This window comes from Canis aureus, chromosome X (genome assembly GCF_053574225.1).
Source record: "Canis aureus isolate CA01 chromosome X, VMU_Caureus_v.1.0, whole genome shotgun sequence".
Taxonomy (NCBI): domain Eukaryota; kingdom Metazoa; phylum Chordata; class Mammalia; order Carnivora; family Canidae; genus Canis; species Canis aureus.
In genome coordinates, this window is record NC_135649.1 from 39,859,498 (window position 1) to 39,878,287 (window position 18,790).

Here is an 18,790-nt window from a genome sequence, read left to right on the forward strand (position 1 = left end):
GCACTGCTTTGGCTCCAGAGCCTTCTCCGCAGGTTTTTTAGGGCAAGAGGAGAGAAGAATGAAACAAGGCCGAAGAGGCAGGCAAAGGCTGGATGCCGCCAGGCCTTGATGGCCTAGGAAGAAAGTTGGATTGAATTCTCTGTATGGATGGGAAGCCACTGGAGGCTTTTAAGCCAAAAGAATGATATCACCTGTTTTACATTTTTAAAGAGAGCACCCTGATGCTATAATAGAGGACTATGGAGAATGTGATTCCATAGTCAGACTGAACCAGGCTTGAGTCTCCACCCTTCCCCTACGTAGCTTGAATCTCTTCTGTTCACTGGAGACAACAGTAGTATTCACCTCACCGAGATGCAATGAGGAGTACAACCGACAAGGTATGTAAAGTGCTTAGCTCAGTGCCTGGCCCATAGTAGGCGCTCAGTATCTGTTAGCTGCAATTAAGAGTAGCAATAGTACTACTACTACTAGTAATTATTGGAATATTTAGTACTACAGTTACAACTTTGAGAAAACACACAGGATGTGATCCAGATCAGGTATTAGGTCAATGCTGGTTGAAGTTAACTTTCTGGACTCTTAAGACCTAACACTATGGTGGAGTCTTTGGGTGCCAGGTGAGAAGATGGAAAAGGTCTGTCTGGGGTTGCTGCCAATTAGCCAGGGGGGTTGCCCTGTGTCTTCTGCCATGTCCAGGACCCGCACTTGCCACTGGCTTTGGCCCCACATGGCGCTGTGTCTGGGTGTAAAGTGTGGCAGCAGGGAAGGCATGGAAAAGGAAGCATTTTTTTCCTCATTTTTTTGTGTCAATTCCCAGAGTCCCCAGGGGTTCATTCATCCAAAAGTTGTCAAGTGCCTTCTGTGTACTAGCTCAATGCTGGGCCGTGCCATCTTCCTGGCGACAGCCGAGTCACAGGCCCCATGGGGAGGGCCCACTGCGCCAAGCCATCACCTTACCCTGTGGAAGTTGTGCAATGCAGCAACTGGGAAAAGCCAGGTGCCAAGACTACCAGGCACTGCATGGGCATGCGCCTCTCCTTTGTGGACTCCAGTTTTGCTGTTCCTTGGCCTGAGCTACAGGATGTTATTAATTACCCTCCAGCCAGCAAGGGCAGGCAGGGTTGCTGGTGTGGCACGCATCTCACACGCGCCCAGTGCCGCAGACAGACAGGCCATGCCTGGAGAACGGTGATGACGCAAAGTGGTTTCGCCTCTGGCACCCTCCTGAGCTCTGTGGTCTTGTCTGACCACACCTGCTTCTTACAGTCCCAGAGCCTGTCCTCTCCCTGGAACAGATGACTACAGAGACATTGTATGCCCTCTTGGCAAAGAGAGTCCTGCCACACCAACCCCTGCTTTGGCTGTCTGGCCCCAGGGCAAGCTTGGTATGCCAGGAGCAGTACAGGAATGACTAGAACTGAAACTAGGGTGCTGCTCCATTCACCTGCCACTTTCTCCTGCTACTCAGCTCTTTGATATTTACTCTCCTGCATGTCTGCAGTCATTTGATCATTAACTTATTCAGCAATATTTGCTGAGTGCCTACTCTGCACTGGGCACTGTGGGAGGTTATGGCCCAAGACCAAGGCCCTGCCCTCACCCAACTGACATTCTAATTTGGGGGTCTCGGTCATTTTCTTTAGAATATTATTTCTCCCATCCCCCAAATTAATAAAACTCTCTCTCAAGGCTAATCCCCCTGAGATACTGCTTCTACCCCATTTTTGTCCTCCTCTTAATACTAAAACTTTGGGGCGACTGTTTATGCTCATTGCCTCCAAATTCTCTCCTTCTCTCTCTTGAACTCACTGCCATCACAGTTCTGATCAAGATCACCAGTGACCTACCTGTTACAAAATCCGAAAGTCAGTGGTTATCTCTGTCCTCATCTTACTCGAACTCTTGGCAGTGGCTGACACTAAGTGAGCCCTCACTCTTTCTTAAATAACTTTCTTCTCTCGGCTTCCAGGAAACCACATTCTGTTGGTTTCCTCCTTCTGCTCTGACTGCTTCTGCTCAATCCCCTTTGCTTGTTGCTCCACAACCCAACCTCTAATCTTTGGAGTGCTTTAGGTGTCAGTCCCTGGGCTTCTTCTCTTTTCTACATGAGCTTACTGTCTAGGAGATTTCATCCAATCTCATGGCTTGCAAAGTTCTGTCTCCAGGCCAGACCTCTCCTATAAAGTCCAGGATCTATCTTGCTACTTGACATCTCCAAGTGAAGGTCTAGTGGGCACTTCAAACTTAGCAAGTTCAAAATTAAGCTCTTGATGTTTCCTCCTAAAACCTATTCTCCCGCTGCTGCCCTACCCATCTCAGTGTAATGGCAACTCCATTCTTCTAGATGCTCAGGCCCCAAAGCAAGTTGTCCTTCTTGACTGTGCACTGTGTCTCATGCCCAACATGCAGTCTGGCAGCAAATCCTGTATATCTTAACTCCCAAAATGCAACCAGATTTTGACCATTTCTCATAGGTTCTCACAGCAGTGCCATTCCTACCATCCTTCCTCAAGCCACCATCGTCACTTGTGTCTCACCTAGATTATTGCAGTGACGTCCTTGCAGGTTTTGCTGCTGTTACCCTTTTCCCGATTCAGTTCTGTATGGAAGGAAGAGTGAACCTATTAAAATCTCAGTCAGCTTATACTACTCTCTGCTAGAAATTCCTCAGTGATAACCCTTCTTACTCAGAGTAAAAGACAAAGCTCTTAAAATAACTTCTAAGGCTCTATATTATCTGCTCCCCTCTATTAAGTTTCTAAATTTATCTCCTACCAATCTTCCCCTTGTTCTCAGCTCTCTAGCCACACTGGCCCCCTTGCTGCTCCTCAAACACACCAGGTATAATCCAGCCTCAGGGCCTTTGCATTTACTATTCTGTGCCTTGGATGCTCTATATTCAGATAACTGCAGATCTAGATCTTTCACTTCTTTCAAATCTTCACTCGAGATTCACCTTTCCAGGCCATTCTATGGAAAACTTTTCTCCCTCCCCCCCCACCCAAACCCCCCAATACCTCCATTTTATGCTGTAGATTTCCTCCTGATCACTTATCATAATCTAACATACTGTATGTCTTAGTCTGCTCGGGCTGCCATAACCAAATACCATAGAGTGGGTGGCTTAAACAGTAGAAATGTATTTCTCACAGTTCTGGAGGTTGGGAAGTCCAAGGTCAAGGTGCCAGCAAGGTCAGTTTCATTCTAAAGTCTCTCCTCTTGCCTTCTACATGACTGCCATCTTGCTGTGGGCTCACACAACCTTTGTGTGTGTGTGTGTGTGTGTGTGTGTGTGTGTGTGTGTGAGGGAGGGAGGTGGAATCGGGGAGAGAGCAAGCTTTCTGGTCTCTTGTCTTATAAGGGCACTATTCTCATAAGACCAGGGTCCTACCGTCATGAGCTCATCTAACCCTAATCACCTCTCAAAGGCCCTGTCTTCAAATATCACATTGGAGGTAAGGGTTACATCATATGAATTTGGGGTGGGGGGAGTTATAAACATTCAGTCCATAATACCATATATATATATATATATATATATATATATATATATATATATATACATATAAAGCTATATGACTATGCGTATTTGCTGATCTTCTTTATTGTTTGCCTTCTCCCACTAGAATGGAAGTTTCATAAAGGGTTAGAATTTGTGGTTTTTTGTGTGTGTGTGTTCATGATTTTAATCCCTGTGTTTCGAGTACAGCCAGACAAAATAGGCGCTCAATAAATAATAAATGAATGAATGAAAATAATTACACCTGGTGATAAGGACTAAGAAGAAAATAAACAAGCTCATAGGTTAGAATGGAGGCTGTGAACCTTGCCTACACATTAAAATTACCAGGGGAACATTTAAAAATAGAGATAACCCAGGCCTTATTCCCAGAGGTTGTGATTTCTGTGGTCTAGAAGGGACCATTTTTTAAAAATGTTCTCTGGGTGATTCTTAAGGTGAAGTGAGGGCTGAGAACCAGTGAGTTTGAGGTTAACAAGGAGGTACATGAACCATCAGGAAGCTACTTGAGATAGGGTGAGCAGGGAAGAAGGCTTAAATAAATGATCTTGGTTTGAGATGGTATCATCTAAGCGGTAACCTGAAGGACAAAAGGAAGCTCTGGGAAAGTTGAGGCATAGGTGGGATCCAATTCCTGGTGGTGGACAGAACAAAAACAAAGGTACCAAGGCAGGAATGAGCTTGTCATGTTCTCACAACAGAAGACCAGTGTGAGTGGTACGGAGTGGGCAAGAGGAAGAATGCATCAAGATGACTTTGATATGCAGGAGCCAGATTATGCAGGGCCTTGGAGACCATGAGGAGACTGGACTTGATGCTACATGAAATGGGAGCCACTGAAGGGTCTTGAGGAGGTGAATGATGTAATCTCATTTTACTTCTTTCTACTGTGCAGTGCTGTCTGGACTACATGGGTGAAACAACTTAGAAGACTATTTTGTGGTAGTTTAAGGGGGACTTGGTGGTGGCCTGAACTAGGTTCTTGCCTAATATCCATTTCCATGTAGACAGCAGAAGTCTTAGAGTGGTACACAAATCCAGTCTACCCAGATGCAAACACACTCAGGGCCACTGTTTTCTGGAAAACTTTCCAAAGTTAAGATACCGTACATTGCTAATTCTGTGATCAGTGGCTCAGTGGTTGGAATGTGTATGCTATGGCCTGCCCTAGGGACAAGGTCCCGTTGATCAGTTAATGGGAGAGATGCTTTCAAACTAGAAAACAATACCATGATCAAGAGGCTTAGAAAAAGTAATGGCAACATTGACTCATCTAAATTTTCAAAGGCCACACTAATCACCAGCATTGGGTCTTTTATGCTTCCTGCGCAGAGAGGAAGAGAGACTGGAAGAGAGAGAGAGAGAGAGAGAGAGAGAACTCTGCTTTCAAGGGAATTTAACAAATTGTAGGAACGGATCAAGACTTGAACACAAACAGAAGAAACATAAGACATAATGAGGTAAGTATCCAAGGGGAGGTATAAATATAATCAATAACTGTTACCAGTTATTTAGTACTCAATTTATGCTGAAAACCATGTTGAATGTTTTACGTATGTTCTCACTTCATCTTCACAACTCTATGGAGTAGGTAATATGATCACCCATAATGGTGATGATGATGATGATGGCAGCTAACTTGAAGTGCTTCCTAGTGGCCAGGCATTGGGTTTGGTGCTCTGAAATCTCTTATATAGGTACATCTTCATTCTATAGATGAGGATAACTAGGCCCAGCAAGGAGTGACATATCCAAGATCACAGAGCTGGGCAGGTACAGCGGTGATACTTAAATGCAGCCTTGACTCTCAAGCCCATGCCCTTAAAGTGTTCTAAAAGTTCAGAGGAGGCAGCTCCTACCTTTCTCTGGGAGGTGCACCTGTGCAGGGATGGAACCCCACACACACACCACGGAGGAGGAAAGGTGTGAAGATGAGAAAGGAGGAGCCTATTGAGGCTCAGTAAGTGGCCTTACTTGCCAGAGCTTGTGTGTGATGGGGTATAATAGCTCGATGGCAAGGCAGTTCTCCTTCCTGTTTTGGCTCTTAACCACCTCACCTACTCCAACCAGGGCAGAGACTCCCATCAAGCCTGTCTGTCACTCAGGGTTTGATCTTGGGGTGCTTCGGTCTTCCAAAGGCCCCCAAAAGCTCCAACAGTTTTAACTTCACTCCAAGGGAAAACAAAGTATAGATTTTCAAACACAAACCCTGGTGAGTAGGGAGTTGGCAGTTCCCCCCTAGTTCTCTCTTAGTAGAAAGTAGCCCTTGGAATTTAGAACATTGACAACTAGATCCAAAAAGGACAGGGAATCCAGAGGATTCAGAAACCAGCACCCAACACAACATCTCAAGCCAGCAAAGAAAGTTCGCCAAGCAACACTACTTGCAACAGCAAAAATTTGCCAATGATGTGAATTCCCCTCGATACAGGATTGATGATATAAATTAGGAAATATCCCCAGGAAAGAACACTAGGTTGTCATTGTAAGGGATGTTCTGACAAAGAAAGACGTTTCCAAAAGATTGTAAGTGAAAAAAAGCAAGTTACACAACATTCTCTATCATATGATACCATGTAAATCACAGATCTGTTTATGCACACCCAAAATCATTAGCCACCATTATCCGGCAGGGTGTTGGCACGAAGAATTACAGAAGGACTCACACTTTCTAATTCATACACTTTGGTATGTTGTTAACACAACAAGCCAATACTACTTTCAGAGTTGGGGGGAAAACCCTAATAGTCTCCATTTTACAACCCAAAAGGTGCTACCTTAGATCATCCTTTATCCACACTGCCTTTTGTAACCACAACATATCTTGGATTCAGCAGTGCATCTGAAGTTGTCTCCTGTAACTTTCTCATGAATGGGCTAAGACAAGACAGCAACGGATTAACCAGATTATAACACGAGTCAAATGGATTGGCAACTGATGAAAGAATTTTACCCAACGAACGGATGACTACCAACAGAAAAGTCTCTAAAGGCCATGGGGCTTTTCCACTTCCATTAATAACTTAGATGACACAGAAAATACACTTACCACGTCTGAAGATGACCCAAAGCTGGCAGGGATATCAAATACGTTGAAGAACAAAGCTGAGATTCAATACAAGCTCAGATGGGCTGGAATACCAAACTAAAATTAAAAAAAAAAAAAGGTAAAATGTGTAAGATAAAGTAAAACTCCTCAATTAAAATTTTGAAAGTCCTTTTTTGTGATGCCAGAGTAAGGGAACCATTACTTGGCAGCAGCTTACATAAAAACAAACAATTCAAAAAAGATCTAGGGGTTTGAGTTGACCCACAGTATAATTTGAGCCAACAGTTAGTTTACTGTCGCTTAATCATTTAGCTGTTAAAAACGGAGCAAAAGTTTAGGGTGTATTAATCAAAGCAGTGTTTCTAGATCCCAGAATAGAAATGTGGCACTGCGATCTCTGCTGTTCCCTCCTGAAGTCTCCTATTCAATTCTAGGCACTACATTTTAAGAAGGTCACTGACAAAGCGGAGCACCTCCAGAGGAGGGTCACGAGAGTGATGAACAGATTTGAAACCATCCCAGAGCAGGAGTGGCTCTTGAAAGGACCAGAGATACGGGGCCGGAAAGAGAGAAAAGTCTGGGGATGCATAGTATCCCCACCTGCCTTCGCATCTCAAATAGTGCTTTCCTATGGAAAGTGGGCACTTTTTCTGGGTTGCTCCTGAGACAGATCTAAGACTACTGCCACCCAGTGGTGGCAAGAAGGCCGACTTTTAGTAAACCTGTCAGAAGGCTTTCTGACCTTGAGAGGCTGAGCGGGATGGTGGGGTGGTATGTACTGTAGGTCAAGGCTGGGTGAACAGAAGCCCAGTAGCAGAATCACATTAACTGGGTCCCTTCCCTCTCTAAAAGGTTCCAATGCTTCCTCCTATTCTCTGTGTCATCACTTCCACTCCGTGTCCTCTGGACCAAAGAGCCTTCTCTCTGCAGTCTATAGAGTGGTTAAGGACAGCTCTGCAAGAACTACCAGGGCAGTTCCCCCTTAGTCCTTATCATGCAAAGCCTGTGGATGCAAAATCCACTGCTTATGGGAGGGCCAAATGGTCAATGGAAGTCAGATCACGTCCCTCCCTGAACAAGATCCTCCCCCATGCCTTTTCCATCTCACTCCCTGTAAATGACAGTCATCACATAAGCCTACAAAGCCCTGAACCAGCCGCCCCTATGACCTCTTTGACATCCTATTACCCTTCTCCTTGTTCGCTCTACTCCTGCCACAGGGCTTCCCAGTTCTTTCTTAAATGCCAAGCATGATCCTAAATCACATCACATCGTGCAACATAACATTTTATATTTTTATTCTATCTCCCTCCATGTGTCTATACATTGCTTAAATGCGGGAATCTGCCTGTCCCATTGTTGCTCGTGAACTCCCACCCCTGGAGCACCAGCCAGCTCACAGGAGGTGCTCAGTAACTGTTTCACACAATGATCTCTAAACCCCAAATTCCTGCCATCCTCTTCAGTCTTGATTTCCTTGACAGAGGAGAAATTTCCAATTTAAGAATTGGATCTCGGCAGTGCTGCCAACGCCCTGGAGGAGAAGCTGAGGTCATCATTGAATTTGAAATATTTAAAGTGGATACAAAACTGTTTCAGCAATGCAGACAATTAAGTGCATTGTTGTGGGCAGGGGTGCCATTGGTAAAACATGTCTCCTGATATCCTACACAACAAACAAATTTCCATCTGAGTATGTACTATGTACCAACTGTTTTTGACAAGTATGCAGTCACAGTTATGATTGGTAGAGAGCCATATACCCTTGGACTTTTTGATACTGCAGGGCAAGAGGATTATGACAGATTACGACTGCTGAGTTATCCACAAACAGATGTATTTCTAGTCTGTTTTTCAGTGGTCTCTCCATCCTCATTTGAAAATGTGAAGAAAAAGGGGGTGCCTGAGATAACTCACCACTGTCCAAAGAGACTACTTTCTTGCTTGTTGGGACCCAAATTGATCTCCGAGATGACCCCTATACTATTGAGAAGCTTGCCAAGAACAAACAGAAGCCTATCACTCCAGAGACTGCTGAAAAGCTGGCCCATGACCTGAAGGCGGTCAAGTATGTGGACTGTTTTGCACTCACACAGAAAGGCCTAAAGAATGTATTTCACGAAGCAATATTGGTTCTGGAGCCTCCAGAACTGAAGAAGAGCCTCAGGTGTGCACTGCTATGAACATCTCTCCAGAGCCCTTTCTGCACAACTGGTGTCAGCATTGTACTAAAAGCAATGTTAAATCAAACTAAAGATTAAACATTAAAATTCATTTTTGCAATAATGACAAATGCCCTGCACCTACCCACATGCACTCGTGTGAGACAAGGCCCATAGGTATGGTCCCCTTTCTCCTCTCAGTACTAGTTAATTTGAGTAATGGTGTATTGTCAAAAAGTGATTAGTACTAGTTTTTGTTCTGTCGTTTCGAAAAATTTTTTTTTTTTGTTTAAAAGCAAGGCATGCTTGTAATGACTCTGTAACAGTTGAAACTGCTCCCGGCCTCCATCCACTCTGGAGAATGATCTGGGACATTTAGGGTTTTTTTTCCTTTTTTTGTGGGGGTGGTGGGGTGGTGGTGCAGGAAGTGTGTGTGGGGTTTGTTTTTATTTAGTCATGTTTTTTAAATTCATTAACCATTGGACAGCTCTTAAGGGGAGGAGGACGGATTGATTCCACATTCCACTTCCTAGATCTAGTTTAGAAAACTTGTTCCCCACCTGGGGCTCTTAGGAAGGAGTATAGTAAATGCCTCATTTAATAACACACTCCTTTTTTAAAGTTGCCTTTTCTCTCCACCCTTTTTTTTTAATTTTTTTTATTTATTTATGATAGACACACAGTGAGAGAGAGAGAGAGGCAGAGACACAGGCAGAGGGTGAAGCAGGCTCCACGCACCGGGAGCCCGACGTGGGGGTTCGATCCCGGGTCTCCAGGATCGCGCCCTGGGCCAAAGGCAGGCGCTAAACCGCTGCGCCACCCAGGGATCCCCTTTTCTCTCCACCCTTGAGTAGGTCCAGTATTTGATGAAACTCATGAAAGTGGGTGGAACCTATCTTGCCCCTCCTCTTTTCAAGTATGCACTATATATGTGACTGTGACTTTCAAGGAACTTTGCCATTTGCTGAATTTTTTTGAAGTTAATTTCTAACTTCTTTCACTGATAAACGAAGAAAAGTATTGCACGTTTTGAAATACATCAAATAGATTATGTAATTAAAAAACATTTTTCCCGGTCAGTCATTTTCTTATATGCTTAGCATAGGTGTCTAGCTTAATAGTGTATGATACGGTGTTCCTAGAACACAACTGAAGACCGGGTAAATCAAAGAAATGTGAGAGGTGGCACTAGGAGACAGATGTCTATGGAATGATGCACATCCTCTTTTAAGCTGGGAGGATGGAGACCTGCTTCATGAAGAAGCTGGGGGTGTGGGTGTGGGTGGGGAGAACATTTAACAGCATGGGGACCAGTCAGGGGAATCCCCTTATTTCTGTTTTGCATATGAGGAACCCTAGAGTAGCTAGTTAAGGCTCTCTAGTTTAATAAAAAAAGTCATGGAGTCTTATGAAGACTCTTCACAAGTGTTAATAGGGATTTTATCCACTTATTTTGGTCGCAGTTTCCAATTTTTAAAAATATTTGGGTAATCTTCTCCCCTTCCCCAAATCCTAATTCTTGTAGATTCATTAGTGTTGAACCAATGCTTTCTCATGTCTCAATTCTTTGTATATGCATTCTTTTCAGATGTATTAAACAAACAAAAAAGCCCTTCAAAAAAAAGAATTGGATCTCAAAATAGGCACAAGGACTGGTGTCTCAGTAGTAAGCTTTGGGGTGTCCATGATTTTATGTTCCTCGAGTTCTTGCTGTGCAGCCATATTACATGACGATTACCTGGCTATAGGAGCTGGAGTGGCTGACATCTACTGTGGACATACCCTGTGCCAGACACTTGACTTGAATTCATTCATTGAATCCTTGTCGGCTGCACTGGTAGTATTCCCATTCGGAAGACCAGGAAACTGAGAAATAGGGAGGTGATCTGACTTGGCCAAAGCAATACAACTAACATCAGGCAGGCTCCCACGTGCCCTGACTTCACTGTAAGATAAAAACAGATGATGATGATGATGATGATGATGATGATGATGGCAGCTAGCCCATCTTTAGGACTCACCACGTATCAGGCACGGTGCTAAACGTTTAAAACCTATTGCCACCTGGGGCACCTGGGTGGCTCAGTCGGTTGAGCATCTGTCTTGAGCTCAGGTCATGATCCCAGGGTCCTGGGATAGAGTCCTGAATTGGGCTCCCCGCTCAGCAGGGAGTCTGCTTCTTTTTCTTTTTCTCCCTCTGTCACCTCTTCACTTGCTTTCTCTCTCTCTCTCTCTCTCTTTCTCTCTCTCTCAAATAAATAAATACATACAATCTTAACTAAATAAAAAAATAAAACACATCACCATCTTGCATGCTCAGAATAGCCCTATGAAGTGGGAACTGTTGTCAGGGCCATTTTACAGTACTAGGCTCTCCTGTCGTGTCATCACCCACACCCACCATCCCACTTGGACTCTTCTTTGGTTTCATGAAAGGCATGTTTTGACTCTGTCTTCTGGCCTCATGGAGAAGCTGGAGCAGCGATCATCTGTCGGGTACTACTTGAACCCTCTACTCCATGCAGATCATCCCACAATCAGCCCTTTCCACCATATTCTCTCTCACTGTATAGTCTGTACATTTCACTCAGGCCAGGTCATTTCCAGCTTTGCAGCGCTGGCTCTTTCCACTCACATATGTCGCCCTTTGTCTGACTTACCCTATAACTTATGAAAGGTAGCTAGGCCTTAATCTCCTCGAGTTGCCCTGAGCAAATGGTACATGGTATTCGCTTGCACATAGTAGGTGCTTAATAATGATTCTTGTAATAATGATTACAATTCGTGATTTTGTAAAAATACTATGCCCTCACCGTTGTAACATGTTCTCTTCAAAGGGCACTCATATGTATTATCTCGGTTTTACCTCACAGTAGCCCTGGGAGATAAGAAAGGCAAATTGTATTTCTCTCAGTTTTACAGTGAAGGAAATTGAGGACCAAGGAGGTTAAATAAGTTGTCTCAGGGCATGCTGAGTCCCGCCCTCTGGACTCTGAGCCCCAGATTCTTTGCACTAGACCACACAAATTCTACCCGAGAGCCCTGCTGGCTGGGAGTAATGCTAATAACACTGTACTATAAAGACCCTGTCTTGATTCTATCACTGGAGCAAAAGTAATAAAGAACACAGCAAGAGGCAATATCCATGGTTGAGATGGGGAAGGCAGGGAAATTCATACACTCTGTGGTGAGAAGTGCCTGGGGCTTATCAGATGGGTGGTGATGACTCTGTTATGTTCTTTGTGAGGAGGGCTCTGGGACTGAACCAAAGGCTGGCCTCTACACAGGGCAGCTGAGTTCTTCCCTCAGCAGAAGAGAGGCAGCCTCACAGGCAGCAGGGGAGCTATGAGAGAGCGCTGGGAAGCAAGAGAGCTGCGTTCAAGGTCCAGCTCCGCTATAAGTTAGCGTGTGACCATGGGGCAAGTACCTAACCTGAGGCTGCACTTCCTTAATAGAAAACAGCAATTTTCAAGACTTCAAGTGGCCCAACTGTCCACAGATCTATGACAGAGGTCCCAAACTGGTGATCCGAGGACCGAATCTGCATCACAGACATATTTCCTTTGGCCTATATAGTGTTGGTATTTTTTTTTCTTTTTGATCTGGTGACCAACACATTTACGTAAATGTTTGGATTTCCGGGCTCTCCAGAAAAATCAGAAGATCTAGCCACATTTAAAATTTGGACGACTCAAGACGCCTGGGTGGCTCAGTGGTCAAGCATGTGCCTTTGGTTCAGGGCATGATCCTGGAGTCCTAGGATCGAGTTCCACATCCGGCTCCCCACAGGGAGCTTGCTTCTCTCTCTGCCTATATCCCTGCCTCTCTCTTTGTGTCTCTCATGAATAAATAAAAATGTTTAACATGTGGAAGACTTCACATAAAATTTGATTTCCAGTTCTTCCCCGCCCCCCCAAAAAAAAGATCTGGATGTATGGGATTATTTTTCTCATTGTGTTTATTATTTACAACATGGTGTGTTAGGTTGTGATAAGCACCATGGGGAAAATATAAAGAAGATGGAGGGTTCTGAAGTGGTAGGGGTAGGCGGATCCTGCACGGCCTACAGTTTATAGAGGGTGGTCTGAGAAGGCCTTGCTGGGGAGGTGACCTCATCCCTATATGATGGAAGTGTGCTGGAGCCCTGGAGTGACTGCTCCTTTTGGAGGGAGCACGGCCATTCCTTTTCTGTTTTTTTGATACAGGTCACCACTTCTAAATTTATTTCCGGAGCAGTAGGTAATAATTGGCAGCTTGAAAAACACTGCTCTAGACCATTGGTTCCCAAATTTGGCCCCACATCAAAATTCCAAAGGAAGACATACATATTCTTATGCTCCATTCCAAACCTATGGAATCAGAATTTCTTGAGGATGAGGCCTAGAAAGGTTTAGGAGTGCTACTATCTTCAACACACCAAGTGAGGAGTCAAAAGACACTGATGTGGGTTGGCATGCAGTGAAACAAATTTATGCAATTTCACAAAGGCAAAAAAAGGGTTTCAAATGCTAAAATGAATATCAAAGTCTGGGAGAAGGAGAGGTGCCTGGGTGGCTCGGTCGGTTGAGCGTCTGACTCTTGATTTCAGTTCAGATCATGATCTCAGGGTCACGAGATCAAGTCCCACATGGGGGCTCCCCACTCATCAGGGAGTCTGCTTGAGATTCTCTCCCTCTCTCTCCCTCTGTCCCTCCACCCTCTCTTAAATAAGTAAATAAAGAAAATCTTCAGAAATAAAGTCTGGGAGAAGGCAGAAAGCTAAGTGTGTGTACAAAGTGCTCACTAATCAAGAACAACTGAACACCCCAATAAACCCAGATACGTTTTCTGTCTAATGGGGTCAATGCAGTTAGCCTGATACCTGTAGCAATACCCTCACTTGCCCTTCATCTCAGGTCAGGCCCATTACAAGGTATTAAAACTCATTCTAATTAGAGAACAAACCAATTCTGTCGACCCTAGCATAGCAGAAGATAGATGGAGAGAGAAGAGAAATGGATCCTACTCCATTATCTCACTGGTCATTTCTTCTTGTCTGAGCTGGGACTTGCCAGGTTATTTCTCTGGACACCAGTGTCTCCAAATGGAAGATTGCATTCTGTGTGGTATTTCAAATACTTTTCACCATGACTTACAGTAAGAAATACATCTGCCATGCATACAGCATACATTACTGAATTATATATATAAGCATACGGCAAACATTTCTGAAGCAATACTTAACCCTTACCGTGTGCAGTGCACACTGCTTTTTCCTATTGCATTCCTTTTCTGTTTTTTAATGCAGGTCACCACTCGCTAAATTGATTTCCCAAGCAGTAGGTAATAATTGGCAGCTTGAAAAACTACTGCTCTAGACCATTGGTTCCCAAATCTGGCCCCACATCAGAATCCCTTGGAGTCCCTGTTACATGCAGTGTTACACTCCATTCCAAACCTATGGAAGCAAAATGTCTTGGGGATGAGGTCCAGAAACATATATATTTTACCAAGGACTAGCCATGCACTGGCATTAAGGAATCCCAGTTCTCCTTGGCACACAGAAGTAGCATCACTAACAATAATAATTATTATCAAAAGTCTGCCCCATGCTAGTGCTGCTGGCATCTAGCTTTCCACTGATTATTTCACTCATATCTTCACAACAACCCACTTTACAGATGAGAAAAGAGGCTGAGAGAGGTTCGGTAAGCTGCTGAAAGACATACACGCAGACAGTTTAAGGAAGTGGTAGGGCTGTGACTCATGGGAGATCTGTTCCTGTCTTTCCTGACTCTTTCCACCCTCTCTCCTCATTAATTCCAGGGACTTTAGACCTCTCTTGGAATGTTCTTTACCAATTCAAATTCCAGGTTATACACCAAGATGTCCAACCACCAGAGGCAAAGAGCACACTTAAAACAACAATAATACTTTGCATTCATATGTGGTTTTAACTGTTTCCAAATAAATGTGTGTCTGTTTTCTCCACACTTATACCTTCTGGCTATCCTGTGAGGCAGGAGAGGTGGATTAAAAAAAACAGAGACCAAAGTGGGCAAGTGACAGATTCCTAGGCCTCACAAATTCACAGCCAAGCTTGTATTACTCTGATTCCCGCAGCCAGGGTCTACTGGCTATACTTAGGCTAGCTTTTTCCTGAGCTCCCAGCTTCACTGTTTCAAGTCTACCTTCCTTTAAGGCAGGAGAGGAAGGGATGGCTTGCTTTCTGCCTCCCACCCTACAGGATTAACATCCAGTTCTGAAAGGAGCACATTCTGTATACATACTGCCTGAGGGGCAGGTTGCCCCGAACCTCCTCCACACCACTATGCTGAGGACTGGCTGCATTTCTATTTTTGCCATGCAATTTGTAAAAAGCTCTGTACTGTGCTTCAAAGAAAAATAACGGATTCCATGATGAAAGAAAAAGGCCCTATCCCTCCCACAGAGGTTAAATGCAACCAGCTACTAGTGAAGCGGCGTTTGAAAGTCTCTGCTGAGTAAAATATTGAGTGCCCACAGAAAACCTAGGTGGTGGATTGGACCAATCTTGACCATGGCAGAAGGAGCTGGAGGGATGAATGACCCTCATTTAGCCTCCTCAGCTGAAGCCCTCCCTCTGTTGAGAACAACCCCTCTGTTTCTGCCACAGAGAGGCTTGTTGTTTGTAATGTGTATATATTTATATGACAAATGACTAGCTATTTATCAAACACTATATCGATTCTAACATTTTTCTTCGCCCTTTTCCCTTGACAATGCAGGTCATTCTGTCTCTCCCCTTAACAGCTCCCGAGGCAAATCTAACACACACACACACACACACACACACACACACACACACAGAGTAGTGATGGATGCTTGGTGAAAATAAAAGCAAAACATCCTTCTGGAGGCCTCAGTCTTTCTGTCTAGCAAGTAAGTGGGTTGAACAAAATGCTCTATTAGGTATTTTCTTTGGTCCTAGGATTCTGATATAATAATTTAGGGAAAGTCCCAAGTATAGCCCACAAACCTGTGCTTCAGGCTCTGAGCTCCAAGGGGGCAAACTAACTTCAAATTGTGTTTTAAACAGTTATCTTTTGTTAAACGGTGTCTAAAATGTGGGTTAAAGGGGAAAAAATTTGTATTATGCCCCTGAGCCAGCCGACATCTTAACGAGGAGGATTACTCTGCCTTTTGCCTCTCCTGCTTTAGTTTTCATTTATTGTTCCCGTGGTCAGGGCTGCAAAGCCCATCTTGTCAGTTGCTCCTCCCCATCCCACCTTGTCAATTTCTTTTCCGGGTGTGAAGGCGGGTCGCACAATCCAACCCTCTACCAGCTGAGGTTTCCCCCGCAGAGCTTCAAGTTAATGCCATTCGCACCTCAGTGGAAGTGCTCCGGAAGTGTCAGAAAAAAATTGGAAGAAGTGTTAAATTTGCTTTGTGACTGCAATTCCCTTTTAGTTCGGTGAGGCTGGCTGAGGATTTGATGGGTTTTATAGATTTCAATATCAAGAAAGTACAAAATAGCTCAGCTTTTTAATTTACATTGTCAATCACCGAAGTGCCTCCTGCCCCCGTGGGGCCGCTAACTAGATCCGTGCTTGCTGCTGCTTGCCAACTAGGCGGCACTCCCTCTCCTACCTGCTTCACAGGGCTGGGTTCAAGACCACCAGAGTGTGCAAGGGAATTGCTCCCCAGGCACTACCAAGAAAGAAACTGGAGGAAATGAGTATTTTCACTCTTCCACGGTACAGCAGATAGACTCTGGTCAAACTGCTGGAGTTTAAATTCAAGTTACTGAATCTCCTGGGTCTCCGTTTGCTCATCGTGGGACAGGAATAATACAAGGTTATACTTCATAAGGTGGCTGAGGAGATGAATCGGGTGAAGTGCTGAGAACAGTGACCACCGCATGTTAATATCGAAATAACTGCTGGCTAGGCTCACTACCATTCCTCCTTGCCAAACCAGTCTTGCAGCTTTCTGATGTGTAACAGTCTGCATTTTCTGGCCATCTCAATTCACCTGAGGATGTGTATGCACAATATAGAGATGGGGCTGAGCTGAGAGTTTCATCTTAGAGCCCTTCAGGTGGGTCCAATGTGCCCATTGTCCTGTTCATCTATTTATTCAGTCAGCAAATATTTACTGACCGCCTGATATATAGTAGGCGCTGCATAAGTGATGAAAATACATGAGTGAATGAGCCAAAGTCCCCACTTAATAAAGCTAATGCTCCAGCAGGGGATGCAGGCTCTGGATAGACAAAAAAAAAAAAAAAAAAAAAATACGGTGAAAGAGACAGGAAGGGGCCTGTGTGTTCCAGGGACAAAAAGTCAGTGTGGCTGGGATTAGGAGCGGGGCATGAGAGACCTGAGGCTGCAGAAGAAGGCAGGGGCAAGATCGTTCGAGATTTGTGGGCTAGGTAAGGAGTTCTGTCTTCCTCCTAAGAACATTGGGAAATAGGGCAGCCCAGGTGGCTCAGTGGTTTAGCGCCTCCTTCCACCCAGGACGTGATCCTGGAGACCCGGGATCGAGTCCCACGTCGGGATCCCTGCATGGAGCCTGCTTCTCCTTCTGCCTGTGTCTCTGCCTCTATCTCTGTGTGTGTGTGTATCTCATGAATGATTGAATAAAATCGTTTTTTTTTTTAATTTTTTTAAATTTATTTATGATAGTCACAGAGAGAGAGAGAGAGGCAGAGACACAGGCAGAGGGAGAAGCAGGCTCCATGCACCGGGAGCCTGATGTGGGATTCGATCCTGGGTCTCCAGGATCGCGCCCTGGGCCAAAGGCAGGCGCCAAACCGCTGCGCCACCCAGGGATCCCGATTGAATAAAATCTTAAAAAAAAAAGAACATTGGGAAATAAATGAAAGGTTTCCACCAAAGGATGGATACATTTGAATGTTTGATAAGGTTCTTAATGACTGTTAGGTGCAGTTGAGATTGTAGGGGGCAGGGCTGCCACTATCTGATACGATGTCTTTGTGAGCATTACAAAAAGATGCCCCTTCCTCAAGTTAAAAACAAAACAAGCAAAAATAGGTGAGTCTTTTAGTGTACAGCCTAAACAGCTTTATGTCCTGCCCTGGGGAGTTTGCCAGAGTCCTGGCAGGCAGTAGCCTTGGCTGTGTGTGCCCACTTTTTTTTCCTTTATGCATTTCTTGCCACGGGAATACTTGTACCATCAAGAGGACTTTGCACCCCATTGTTCCACCACTGCTCCCCAACCAGAAGTGATACCTGTGGGTGGGAGGGATGGTATTATAGACTGTGAGAGCATTGGGTGGTCAGTAAGAGAAGTGAACTCAGGGAACACCCAGGGCTTGGGCGAGACAGCACCCACTTATGTGTGTCACTGTGTGTGTATGCATGTGTGTATGAGTGCACATGCATGTTCTCCAGAGTCTGTGCATGACCCTGTGCACTGGTACAGGTTTATGTGGAAACAGGCTCTCTTCCTATGCTCTCAGACTTGGAGCCAAGAAGAGCAGAATGCGTCTACCCATCTGCACACTCTCTTATGTAAGTTGGTATGTGTCTGTGATAAAAATGGCACATCCATAGCTATAGTGCCCTTCCATAGTGTACAACCTGAACATCCATGTGTGGCAACCCTGGCAGCAAAAGTTGATACAAGGAGATTGGTTAGGAGGCAGTTACATTGGTCCAGGAGAGATATGATGGCTCACACCAAGTAACAGAGCTGAGGAGGTGGTGAGAAATTGGCAAAATCAGGATATATTTTGAAGGTAGGTCCATAGGATTTGCTGGTGGCTAGGAGTTTACCTGTGAGGGAATGAGGGGAACTGAGGATAATGACTAGAGGCTTGACTGAAGCAACCAGGTGAAAGGTAGTGCCATTTACTAGGTGGAACAGACAGAAAGAAGAACACTGTAGGAGAAAAATCACAAGTCCTTCTTCAGGCAGTTTGCATCAACTCCAGCTGTCCACCTAAGTGGCAGATCTATCAGTTCCAGTGTCTTTAAGCTCCTTCCCACTGAGGATCTCAAAGCCCTCTGGAAAATCTGTAATCCCTGATACGTATCTTTGCCTCAGTGGATTACTTTCTCTGTCTCTTTGACC

At 44.6% G+C, this 18,790-nt stretch overlaps 1 protein-coding gene and 1 pseudogene across 4 annotated transcripts in view; one reads left to right on the forward strand and one right to left on the reverse strand.

The window, feature by feature from the left end:
* Positions 1 to 18,790, reverse strand: part of PAK3 (p21 (RAC1) activated kinase 3) — a 263,447-nt gene that overhangs the window by 205,737 nt on the left and 38,920 nt on the right. For 2 of the 4 annotated variants that reach the window (XM_077888026.1, XM_077888022.1), the window contains exons 2-3: positions 6,573 to 6,668; positions 2,541 to 2,602 (exon numbers count right to left, since the gene is read on the reverse strand). The exons of 1 other annotated variant lie outside the window; for it this stretch is intronic. The gene's annotated coding sequence lies outside the window, so the exon portion shown is untranslated. The remainder of the gene's footprint in view (positions 1 to 2,540; positions 2,603 to 6,572; positions 6,669 to 18,790) is intronic. One more of the 4 variants, XM_077888025.1, reaches the window with a different exon arrangement.
* Positions 8,096 to 8,897, forward strand: LOC144308030 (cell division control protein 42 homolog pseudogene; annotated as a pseudogene).